Consider the following 13,556-nt stretch of genomic DNA (forward strand, 5'->3'; position numbering starts at 1 on the left):
TAATAAAGCTTGGTTATTTATCTGGTAATGAAACACAGACATGAATAAATGCAGGTGTTGCTGTAGGTGTCTTAAATAATTAAGCTAGTTAAGCAGATAGTGGCAATAACATATGATTTGTGGAATGAGTGGCCAGGTGGGAGGATCCTGCAATCCCAGCAATTCAATGAATCCTGTCTCAGGATTTAAAAAAAAAATAAAATGATAATGAGGACTGGGGACATAGCCCAGGGTGAAGACCATATACAGTGTGGGAAGGAGAAGAGGAGAAGACTTTTTCTGGAGGATATCATGTAAATTTTATCATGAACTAGAGTGGGAATTATCTAGAGGAAATAGTGTATGCCACCGAATGATACAGGGAGGAAGAAGTGTTTTCTCACTGGCATATACAGGTATTAGATGAGTTCATTTAACTTTTTTTAACTTAAGCATCTGAGTTTCTTAAAATCAATTCCTACTTCTGGAGTAATTCAAGGTAATTTATACATGGTAACGTATAGTAGAAAAATGAGCATTTTGCCTTAGAAAGGTTTTCCTTTGGTTACATATTCAAAGAGCCATTCAAGTGATCATGTAATTTCCATCCTTAAGACAGTTTAGAAGTGACCTGTAGGCTCACAGAAAAGAAGATGAAAGTAAATATTTATTGACACAATTCATTTTCTCTTAAGATTTCAGTCGTGCTTTGGATCAAATAGAGCTAAAAGACTTCAAGGTTCCCAAGGCTAAATTATCGTGAAGCTCTCACATAAATTCCAATGCTATCTTTCATATTAGAATATATTAAAAGTGTCTTTGGTGACCCATAGGAAATGATTTTATTCTTACACATTCAATTTGAAATAAAATCTTCCTAGTACAACACAGACATTCATAATTCACTTAATGTTTGCTTTATGCATCTAAAAAGAAAATAAAAATTAATGCATGATAGTGAAAAGAGTATTTTCTTTTGAAGACCATTTATTTATTTATTTATTAAAAAATTTGTTGTGTGGCTATATTGTTGTAGTGCTAGATACTAAAAATGCAGGTGAATGAGACAGGTGTGATTCTTGTCTCTGTAGGATACATTCTTGTGAAGGAAATGAACAACAATAAATAAGCCATTAACAAATACAGGTTCTAATAAATGCTATGAAACAAGTAAATGGGATTATCTGATCGGGCATCACTTAGGGCTGCCATGTTAGGTAGGGAGTAAAGAAAATCTCCACACAACAAGTGATCTTTAATCGAAGGCTTGAATTTTGGCTGTGTGAGTCAGTTTACAGGTATGTAGATTGAAGATCATAACTACCATCTGATAGGGCTCTTGACAACATCAAATGATACCATCAATTACAGTGCCATGTACAGTGCTTTTGTTAAGTAAATAAATAATAAATGTTAGGATCAAAATAGTTGCTTATAGAATACACCCCACCCCCCTTGCCTCTTCTTTAGCAGAGGCTGAGCTTATGCAACTACCTCCGTACTCTGAAAAACAGTATGGAATTTCAAATTCTCCTTCTTCCTAGAATATTAAGATACTGAAATCCAATTAAGAAATGCCCCAGTGCTTCTTTAAAAATTGCAACTTAACTTGTAACAGCTCATTGGAGTGCAGGAAGAGGGGGTACATGGGGTGACAGGGCTGGGCACAGGAAGCCAGGGGCAGGCACCCTGTGGCTCTTCTTCTTCCTTTCCGTTTAGTCCACTGCATCTTACCCATGCTGACCAGAACTCTGGAGCTTACCTGCGGAAACAAATCTCCCAAAGGCAGGTGACAGCCACAGAGAGCACAGGAGCATATTTAACCCTGGGATTTCATGAAGTTTGGGCTTTCTTGAGTATGCTGAGGGTAAAAGTTGAATTAAATTTTTGAGAAAAACGATGACCAATAATATTTTTGGCCGTTATGCTCCTTTTGTGCAAGCCTCCATCCATGCTGTTGTATGCATGTGGCAAAAACTATAAAATCAGTTAAAATCCACATAACAGCTTACATATGATAAAGTATAGTCTAGTACATTATCCAAGAGGAATCTGGTAAGAATACATCAGAGTTTTATTGTTAGCCAGTATTTTCAAAATAAACAAAATGCTACTTTGAGGTATCAGGTGATTTTCTCAATAACACTCAGGTGTTATTGACTTGAGGGAGTTGAATTCCCATTTCTTTTTAAAATTTTATTGAGAGATAACATACGGGCTGTCATGTTATCCTCAGAAGAGAGGTGGAAACCAAGCTCGGTCCTGCTGATTGTCTGCTTCTGCAAAAGAGGTTGCAGCACGCGACAGGCAGCCTGCTAGATGGGTTATGGTTAATTCTCCATTCATCTCTCTTCTACATCAACTCTTTCCCTTTGTATCTTGGCTGCTAGGGAGTCCTGAATATATTTTAAATTTCTTCCTGACTGTGGTTATCACCTCGTTTCTTCATGCATTTTCTTTTTTCTTTTTTATTGATGTTTTAACTTTCCTGTGGGTATTTTGTCATTACATTGATATTTACACCTCCAACTGTTTCCAAAACTATATGCATACTTGCATCTTCGTGGGAAGCCTCCTTTAGTCTAGGAGGGAAGCTGGTAGGACATAAATCATAAGTCTACCCAGCTACTCAGAGCAATTGAGAGGCTTGCAATTCGAGAAAGACTTATTGGGCATTACAAAGCAAAGCCGAAGTTTTAAAGCACATTAACCTGCATAAAAACACAGATCTAAATGAGCTTGACTTTGTAGCCATAACTTTATTTAGAGCTCACTTATTTTACTCAGTTTTTTTATTTTCAGACCTAAATAAAATGACTCCTTTGTGGGGCCTCCGGTTACATCCAATAGGGCCACACTGAGACTGAGCTTCTGTTATACACAGAAAAAACATAAGAAAGTTCCACTTATAAAAATACTCAGATGATGCAAGAATAATTCACTTGACAAAGCCTAACTGAACTGTGTACAAATTGTCCATTGCTTTGGACTGATATATTTTTAGGTTTAGATGGGAAACATCTCACTGTGTTTTAAGATAACTATAGCTGTGCACATCAAGAATGACAGTAAAGATTTCTCTCTTCACACATAAATAGCAAAGATGCTGGGTTCCTTATAGTGAAGTGAAGGTTTAAAAGGATCCTTGAATTTTCCAACTCTAGAGGTATATGTATTTGCATGTGTGTGTGTGTGTTTGTGTGTGTGTGTGTGTGCACATGCACATGTATGCAGTTGTGTGTGTATCTGTGATAGTTTTCAAAACTGCACTTGTACTGACTCTTGCCAGTGGGATAATCACTAGATAAATCTGCTTCATGAAAAGATCTTACAGAGCAGGGATTCCCTAATATTCTGGTTCCCGGTAGAGGGGCTCTTTGTTTATTCATTTCCCTCTACTCTACTGCAGTACTACTGCAAATGAGGAGTTAAATGTCATCGTATGCTCATATTTCCTTAGTTTTTTATTAATTTAACACAAATTGTGGTTGAATGTTCATCTCTCGACAACATTCTTAAGGTTATACTATAATGTACCATCTACACTGTGACACTGTAACACTTCTGAAAGCAGTATTATTAACACTCAGTCCCTGTAAGTCTTGGCTACTTTTCTTTCATTGCTGAGATAAAATACCTGATCCCAAAAAGAAGGAAGGAAAGGTGTATTTAGCTTACAGTTTGTGGAGGTTTCAGTCCATAATTAGCTGGCTAGAAGGCAGAATGACATGGCATTGGGGCAACACTTCATGGCAGCAGCAAAGCAATGGAGGGGAAGGAAAGAGTAAGATACTTTTTCCCACCCGGCATATTGAACACAAGCCTCCCCAGAGCAGAGTGTAGCACTCATAAAATCTCTGTGCCCTCCTCTTGCACAGGATGAAGATATTTACAAAGTAAGTATCCTGGCTCCCTGCTGAGGCTCTCAGTTAAATGTCTAAACTTCTCAAGTTGACACAATATATCAATCATTACACTGTGTTTTGGGTAAGGTGGTTTAGTCACTCTCTTCAGGGTCACACTGACATAAAAGGGAAGAGACGAAGCCTGTTTACCTTGGATAAATGTCTCCACATTGTGAAGTTGAGTTCTTTGAGTTGCACCATGGGAATAAGATATTCAGCTATTTAGAATCTCAGAATCCACTTTTCCATGTAAGCATTTTCTCTTAAAAATTTGCTCACTAAAATGATTTTGGAATTTCATGGGATCATTGGGAAAGTTAGGCAACTAGCACCAATGACATTTCCCTGATCTAAGTGAACAAAACCAAAGCTGAGTCCCAGGTGTCACCTGGTGAAGAAACAACTCCTCCCTAACACGACTGTTTTCAGTGCTGTTCCCAGGAACTGGCAGTCTCAATAAGAAACTTCCTCTTTCATTGTTGCTCCAAACTGAATTACAGTTTATGTGGCTTTTGGTCACTGGGTCACCTGCTCATGTTTGAGTTGGAAAAGCAACAAGGAAGAGACTGGATGACTGTTTCTTTCACGAAAATGTCTCCCATTAATGCAAAGATGTTTATAATTGTTGTGGGGTGGACAGGAAATGAAGAAAATATTCATAAGATAGAATAAGAATGTGTGCGTGATCTGTGGCACAGAGTTACTCTCGTGATCCAGTTAAGCAATGGGAAAGTCCACCGTAAGTGTTAAAATGCGTGATTCATCGCTATTCTGTTTTGGCATAACTTCGGTTGTATGTAATCCTTTATAGGTCACCTACCATTATTGCATTATTAGTTCAGGGAAGACAAGAAACACAGCTAATAAAATATTCCCACTACTAATTTAATAGTGTGACACACAGAGAGCTTCAGAAAATGTTCATTAAATAGATACAGATGGCTAAATAAGAATGTTCTTCCAACTTCCCACGGGGAAGGAAAGGGGTCACCTTCATTGTGAGATGTGACTATTTTATGGATTAAGCATTAGATCAGATTCAGGAACGATGTTGCACACCCAGAAAACCAGTGCTCATAGAGGTTGCTCCTACCCCCATATATTTCCATGCTCATGTGGGCAGTTTAGTGCCCACTTCCAGAATGATTTGGGCCACTTCTTAAAATGTGCATGTTAAGAGTCGGAAGCATCATGCCACTCGATGAGTAAGGATTATGCCTGGTTGTTACAACCTCCACTTTCTTTGTGCACTTCTACTAATTCTGCATGCTCTGACTCTAAGGGAAAAGCACATAAATTATGACCCTGTCATTTGGGGTCCATGTGACATGGCCACCTGGTGTCCTCTCCTATGGCCCTCTTTGAAGATAAGGGCACAAAATGAAGATTAACGCACTCAGTCCTTGGATCCTGTAAGTGATCTGAATTTATATCCTTTGTGGGAAATTGAATTAACATTTTCAGCTCTTCTTTCCCTCTGAGAAAACAAAGAGTTTAGGTGACTTGTTCTGCTTTATCCTGCTGCTAAGAGCTAAGCCAGAGCACAGTGTGTGTCCTCCAAATGTCGTTAGAAGATGTGAACCAGGGTAGCATCTGTTCTGTTCATGCTATTGGGTAAATCCACATTTCTGAATGTGAGGTTAGAGACCCAGCAGTCAGATATTAGTTCAAGCAAGGACAGGTACCCAAATTGCTCATGAAACTGAAGTAATTTGTGGTCTGTGGTACATTGGCAGAGAAAGTCCCCAAGTTATTACAGTTCTCTTTAAGAATGTCGAGTATCATTTTCTTGTGACAACACCCTTAAACAAGATGAATGGAGGAAACTTGTCCTAATTATGGGTGTTGTGTTGCTAAGGTTCCCAGGATTGAGGTTTTAGGACCATCCATAAGTAATTTCTGGTAGAGAAAATCACTTTTAGACTAAGAAAATACCTTGAAAGCCTTTCTACTAAAAGTCTCACCTTTGAATTTGTCTCTAGGTGCCTATGTGGTTAGGAAAGGGGCCAAAGAATGAGAGGCAAGCGTGAAGCAAGTGAGGCGAGTGTGCACCCACAAGCAAAGAACCTCCAGGGTCCATGCGAAAATGTCCTTTAAACTAAGGGAAGGTGAGTGTTAAGCAGTCCTAGAGAGAAGACGCAAAGACTGGTCCTTGGACTAGTGGCAGAATTAGGTAGTTACCCAAGATGCACAGTGCACCCGCCTCTGATCCACAAGTGATCCACCATTTCTTTCTCCCCAAGAAGAGACTTTTCAAGCAGAAAAAAGTTCTGATATCCTTTTCCATTTCAATTAAGTAGGGCCCATCCTGAAACTGAGATTCAACAAATCTTATTTTCTTTCAGCTCACACTGGCTCTGAGTTTGTGTGCCTGTGCTTACAAGTGTATATATCAGCAGCTGCATTTGGAATGAAGACAGGAAACACAAAAAAGAAAGCCCTGGAGACAAAAGTACTTGCAATCGAGGTTCAAGATAGATGTAAGATGTGGTTACTTTGGTACCATTAAAGTGTTATCTTTGCTACGTTACAAACAGTCACACGGGAATTCAGCCACTTATTGCTTATTTTCCTAATTAGTGATCTCAATTAGTGGAGTTCCATTTCCCCAGTTTAAGTGCTGTGCTGTGTTGGAGGTTTCCCTGAGCCTGGCCATCCTGTAGCATAAGGAGCCCCACTAGCAGTTGGCATGGAGAGGCATAAAGGGAGTTGGAGACACCAACTGTGTTCTACTTGGGAAGCTAATGGGCTCCCAGGCTCACTGCAAAACCAACAAAGCTGTTCTACCTTGGTCTGTTTCTTAGGATCCCTAGCTAAGGGGAAGGTGAGGAAAGAGAAACACCAGAACTGGAGAGTGCACTAATGCCACAATTGACTAGGTAATATTTAAAGCAATATTTAGGACAACAGGCTAGCGATGGACCCATACTGGTCCTCTACTTTGTAACTAACACTTTATTAGAACTATAGCCAGGAGAACAGTTTGAAGCCAGTCTGGACCACATAGAGAGTTCAGGGCCAGCCGGAACTAAAATACAACACCCTGTATCAAAAAGACAAGCACACAACAATCAAAACAAAATAAAATGTTGCTTTAATACCCTTTGGATTAATACTCTGAGTTCTTTAGAGGGCTCCGTTTGTTCTACACTAATCATGATTTCAGATATTTGGGTCCTAGATTAAATTCTGAACAGAATATATGCTCAAAAGCTGAGATCACATCTCTAGAATGTGCATATTGACAAAGCACTTAGAAACCAAGGCATGGCTAGAGGGAAGAGGTAGGAAAGGGTTCAACAGGGAAGGGAGAGAGCATTTTTTTCAAATGCTGTCAGAATTTCACCTTTCTCACAAGTCATTTATGATGTTTTTGTTCTGGCTAAGGGTATGGCTAAATATTTAACCTGGTCTTCGCCACTTAATAGACTTTTAGAGTTGTACTCTTAATTATTATACTTTTAGGATCTCGATGTGTTAAGTGAGCACAATAAAATACCCATTTCATAGGTTCATATTGTGGCTATCAAATGACATTAGATGCATATAAAGTTGTGAAGCTCAGTTTCTGGTATACACAAGGGGCTATATAAATACTCGCAGTTAATTTCCTTGTATTTGATGCTATCATTGCATTATTTACTAAGTGACTTCTCTATTACATTACATAGTGTACTATTAATGTATTATGTGAATAGTAATAGGTATTCAATGTCAAATTATGTTACCCATGTTACAAGTTACATACAACATGTTGTATATGTAAATCATATATTTTATTGTCTGCATTTCCTGAAAAACTATTTTGTCCTTTGGAAAAAGAGTTTACACAGTATGCCACTCTCATAGCTTGGGTTTTGCTTGCATTCATTTAATTTGTCTTTTATATTGTTTTGATATACTTAATGCTACAGTATACGAAGTTGTACTCAAGGATTTCAAGGAAAGAGACAATACGGTAACTACTTTTAGGTCAGGATTATCTGGTGGTGAAACACTATTCTGCTTAAATGGTTATGTTTTGATCTGCACTGTTTCGTTGTTATGCCCTCTTTTATCTCAATCTCCACTCCATTATTTACTTTTTTATTTTTATCCTTTTAATTAAAGGAAAAAAAATAGCAGGATATATTATAGTAACCCACTTTGACTTTCCATTACCTCGACTTAAAGCCCTGTATTACTCTCACCATCTGGTTTTTAACTGATGTTCCCCTATTCTGTTTTGCTGGATAGTATGATAGGCATCAGCTGTGAAGATAATGAGATTCATTATAACTCCTATTCTCGTTGACTTTTATCTACTTTTGAAGACCTACAATATCTTCAATGTTTTGGTTTTGTCGGTTTTATTCTTTACTGTTTTGTTCAATTGTATTATAACTAACGATATAGGCAATTCTATTAGAGATAGCGGGAGGCATTATGGTAACCATTGTTGATCACCTTGTATTATGTTTTCACATTATCTATTATGTCCACCCTTTTGACTTGACCGATTCTGTTCTGCTATGTCACATTTGGTTTTACTCTCTTCCAAAAAAGTAATAAGAACCGTGGGAGCAATGAAACCCAAAATGTGTAATAGTCATTGTACAAAAGAGAGGAAAAGAAAGTGCTCTAAACTATATAACTGCATGTATATTTAAGTGTATAAGATAGAAAATGATATCATAGAGTTTTATTGGATCATTGAACAGATCTGTTTGCAGTATCATTGATGGAATGTCCACTTTACAAGCTTTAATTTTGTGACTTGAACAATTATTTCTAAGATGACAATATGTAATCCATTAACTAGTGATTTCCTACTGTTCATTTTTTTTCTGTAAATCTGTATAACTTGTACCCTTTCTCTGTTTTTTTTTTTTCTTTTCTCCTTAAATAAAATTTTAAAAAAATTTTGTCTTTTATTCAGTTGGTAACATGTTTTCAAAAGAAGTGGTAGTTGTCTTGCTTCCTCCATATTTGTCCCCCTTTTTTTATTTTCACAGTGATCTTGTGAGATATAACCTATTATCTACATTTGCCCCTTGAAGAAAGAGGCATTCAGAGAATGTATGTGATTATCCAAGAAAACTTTCATTTGGATGTAATCTCAATCTAGGCACCATTATTCAGGCTTGTAACCTCAGCAGTTGAGGCTGAGGTGGGTGAAGTCTCACCCAGACTCTCTCTCAAGCAATGAAACAAAAATCTTAAATGCAATCTAACATATCAATCCAGTTGCATTCAACAGTTTGTTTTGTTTTCATCTTTTGCTAGATCACACTGCCTTTCAGGAGTAAATATACTGAATATATCCATTATGGCTCAATAAGTGATCCTTTCACTGGCTTGAGACTGCTTATTGTTACTTTTTCTGAGAAGTCGTTTACTTGTATCTCAGAACCATAGTGGATGTTGCTGTACCATCAGCTACTCTTTTGGGACTTCAGCACTTACTGGACACTGTGAAGTCACTCACACAGGTGGTAACTACACATTGACCTTCCCGAGATTACACAGTGTGCTTTATCTACCTCTGTGCCTTGGAGATGCTCACTTAACATACACTGAATGAAAGAGTTTGCCTGTGTGTACACTCATTTGATAAGAGTGGCAATCCAATCTTCCGGACACAGCCTGAGAATTTACACTGCTTTTCCCATAACGACTTCATCTCTTGATTATTAATGACATTCTTTTCAATTTACTCTATGGTTTATCTTGCAAGGCAAAAAATCACCTAAAAAGCATGAAAGAGCATATTAAACATAGTATGCTTCTTCCAAATTTTATAAATAACTGCTTTTGGGATAGTAATAAAATGTCTGATATCATATTACTCTGAATTTGACATTGCTTGGGAAGTTCAACTTGACTTCTAGAAAATCTTGCATTCTGTAGATATTTAATAGCTCTTTCTAGATAGATGGCAAGACCAATGGAAGGCTTTTGGGCTACATAGATGAATACAACACAGCCCCTTCTGAAGGTCACACACTAGGCAAGAGAGGCAGGAGAGGGACCAGTGACTTCTCAGTATAGTTCCTTGGACACATTTTTGGGAAAACTCAACGAGTGAGGTAAGGTCAGTTCCATCACTATTTTTTGCCATAGTATTCTTCATTGTAATTATGATTGGTGTTATTGGACAAAACTATGAAAAAGTCAGTTTACAAAATGTACTGTATAAGAAAGCACGATTCTTGTGGAAGAAATAAGTTTAGTACAGTGAAACAGAACTCCTTGATACTCTAAGCACAATGCAGTTGGAAATGAACTCAGAAGGCAGCTCAGAGGTGCATGGGGCTGTGAAAGTTCTATATTGGGCATGCACTTGCATCCTGAGTGAAGTCATTCTCCATTGAACAAAAGCACTTTTTGAAAAATGAACTTGCGTTGATGAGCTTGTTTGTGGCTTTTCCCTGGGAGAAATCTGATTTAAACAAATTAAATTTCTTCTACTTTTTAAATTGAACAAGCCAGATCCTCAGACCTATCTCCCTCACTCCCATGCTGGAGTGAGTCTAAGACCAAGCTATAATTGGTAATTAATAACTTCAGATTCTATTATGGAAGTCTCATTACAAATTCCACCTGCACAGGAGCTTCACAAGAAAAGTACGTGCTTGGGTTTTGTGGTGAGCAAAATCCCTCTCCGTGCAACTAAGAAGGTCAGAATGACATTGAGACAGGAGACTTTGCCCCCTGGTGACCTGCCTTGGGGCCATCACTGGACATCTGTGCCCCTGCTTGTGCCCACCGTGGCAGAGGCAGGTGAGAAGTCAGGTCCTTCTGCAACCACGTAAACTAACAAGGTGAGTCTCATACAGAAAACTCAGGTTTCTTCCGTTCAAAGTCTTCTAAAGAGTGCTTTTCTTGTACCTATGAAGTCCTCTTATTTCTATACATAAATCAGGGCTTTGAATTGCAACCTCTGAATCCTGCAGCTTCTGAACACTGCTTGACTTGGACAAGACCTAGGGAATCTCAGGAAAAGTGAAGCTGAATATGGTCACAGGTGACACAGAAGCAGTCATGGCACCAGGAATGGTGTCTTTCTGCACAAATTTCATTTCCCTTGGTTGTCATGTAGTTGGTGGTGGCACACTCATCACAAGGCAGAGGGTCTTCCATTGGTAGTCACACACAATGTGGTCCTGCTGGGCCCACTGTAATCCAGTGGTGAGGTTTCTTCCCATCTTTGCCTAGGGTGAAGGTGAAGTTGTCCATTGAGTCCTGCAGGCAGGATCAGAATAAAATGGGGCACTTGAGTCTAGTACCCAGGTTTTGAACTATCATTGCTTGGATTTCTAGTGCTTAACCACAGTGAGACATCTCTCTAAAACAAGGTTTAGTTTCCTGATCATAGACTAGAAGGATCATGGTCCATTCACTTTCTTATGACACTCATGGGAATGAGGGATTCCCAGTTTATTCCCTGTGGAGATTTATTCAAACCTCCTGTGCTCTGTATTCACAAGAGGTAAGTGGGAAACAGGGTGGCTCACCCTTGTTGGATATAGGAATGGCCTGCTATGCCACTATATGTGGAAGGTGTCTCATATGGATGCTCCCCTACGAAGCATGGAGTCAGGGCCAGAGACAGACAGTCATGCTGTGTACACCTCAGGCTACCCGAGAAGGAATTTGCACATCTGCCTCAGACACCACAATCAGATGCTTATTAGCCACCTGTCTCATTCATTGTTTCAGAAAGTGATCACCAGGAAGTGATCAAGCCTGTTTTGGTAGACACCTCCCACCTGCCTCATGAAATAGCACTGTGTATAAAAGTCTGGAAACTCTTGCTCCATATGTTTCCCTGTATCACATGGAATTGGAACAGGACAAACTATCTGACATTTAAGTAACAGCATTTGACAGTGACCCACAAGCATTTCTAGCACACACATGTAGTATGCTCGCAATGTAGTGTGTGATCCTAGAGCATCTGTACTAGCCACACAAGCGCTGTGCTTTCCATTATCTTGAATGGCTACTCTTGTATTAGGGAGTCCAGAAAGCAAATGATCTGGCCATGCACAATTTAGTGTCCCACAGGAACTTGGTACCACTGGAAGAGAGCTCCTTTTCTGTGAGGACACTGATCTCTAGCAACAACAACTACAGGAAGGAGTTTGAGTGCCTTCAGGCCATACACAGTTCCCTGACCCCATAGCTACTCCCTAATCTACCTGACATCTCATGCAACCCACTTTGACACCTGCTGGAAGCCAGGAAGCTAGGTGAGTACAGAGTTGAGTCAAAGTAGCTCAAGCTTAGATACAGTGGTCCTCCCTGACACAGCCTGCCAAAGGCAGGATAGTGAGGGTTAATAGGGAAAAAGATCCAGAGAGGGGTCCTGGAACTCCAACTGCAGAAGACATCAGAGGAGTATTTTGTCAGTACGCAGGAAGAACAAGCCAGAGAGTGTCAGCAGCACACGGAAGGCTGGAAACCACGAGTGATGTCCAGTAGCTGGCTTTCTCTTACAGCAGAGCATGGAGCAAAGATTCAGAAGCAAGGACAGTGTCACTGCCTGTGCAGGGAGTTTTCTCTTGGGTTTTCACAGTGCGTTAAGTAGAGGTGCTGTGTTTTACATACATGATACTGAACAGAAGCCAGGCACCCTGGCTATGTTCCATTGTAGCAGAGGTCTCTGAGTGACAATTCAAAAATCTTGATCCCAATTCTTCAAAGGCTTTAGGCAAGAAATGGAGATAAAGGAGAAGACAACTCTCATAGTCACCACAGAGGTGACTGTGAGGAATAGAGATGCAACTTGAGGTCCACATCCTGGGCAACTTTCCTTAAGTCCAGACGGACCATTTAGTGTGGTCGTTTAAGACTGCAAGATACTGTGACCACAGGCTCTGCATCCAGTGTCTGGACTGTTTTGGCCTCTGTAAGTACATGGGTTCATACAGTGGGAATTTGAGCGTGACCAGATGTTGAATGTATATAACACCCCTTGGGGGAATTGTTCCTCTCTAACTCAGTTCACAGTGGCATTTCTTAAACACGTTGAATGTACTGTCCTGCTCCATTGTGCCACATCAGTTATGGTTGTGTCACTTTCTACTGCCCCCATGTAGTTGTGAAGCTTCACAGGTTTTATTTGGGGCCCTGTGCAGCAGGGAGAGAGGACACAACCCTATGGGTGACTGGTATAGATCACACTATGTCCTTAGTGTGGGGAATTTATATTAGAAGCTTCTGAGACAAAGTAAGCAAAGAATATTTTGAGTAAATTTTTAATGGACAGAAATATCAGTTTGTGTCCTAGGCTAGTATCAAGGATTTTGAGGCAACTCATAGCAATCCCTGTGTTGAATTTGATATTTTCAAATGACGCAGGAAATTTCTCCAGAATGTCTCCAAGCTCTGATCCTGGGTGCTAATCAGACATTCACAAACTAAATCATGTAACAGCCTCTAAATATGTCTAAATGTACATTGAGCTAACTAATCACAAATCTGTAGCTGAGATTGTCAATAAGAGGTGCTGATGCTTTGCAAATCCCCTGCAAGTTACTCTTGACATGTTTCTGCCTTCTTTGAGGCCAAGATATTTTTCTCAAAACTCATGGTCATCCAGCACATATCCAGATCAATGTCTCTAAAGATGCTATTTCAATACATTGTCTGAAAAGATGAGCTTGAAAGTCCTTGGGGCTAGTGGAA

The 13,556-nt window shown here is 39.4% G+C and overlaps 1 long non-coding RNA gene across 3 annotated transcripts in view; it reads left to right on the forward strand.

Annotated features, from left to right (window-relative positions):
* LOC134475155 (uncharacterized) overlaps positions 1-8,790 on the forward strand; it is a 66,297-nt gene extending 57,507 nt beyond the window's left edge. For 2 of the 3 annotated variants that reach the window (XR_010046142.1, XR_010046143.1), the window contains 2 exons: positions 5,867-5,992; positions 6,230-8,790. This is a non-coding gene — a long non-coding RNA (uncharacterized LOC134475155). The remainder of the gene's footprint in view (positions 1-5,866; positions 5,993-6,229) is intronic. The other variant, XR_010046141.1, reaches the window with a different exon arrangement.
* Positions 8,791-13,556: the final 4,766 nt, after the last annotated feature.

This window comes from Cavia porcellus, unplaced genomic scaffold, assembly GCF_034190915.1.
Source record: "Cavia porcellus strain 051 isolate PalLab524CR breed Dunkin Hartley unplaced genomic scaffold, mCavPor4.1 scaffold_277, whole genome shotgun sequence".
NCBI lineage: Eukaryota > Metazoa > Chordata > Mammalia > Rodentia > Caviidae > Cavia > Cavia porcellus.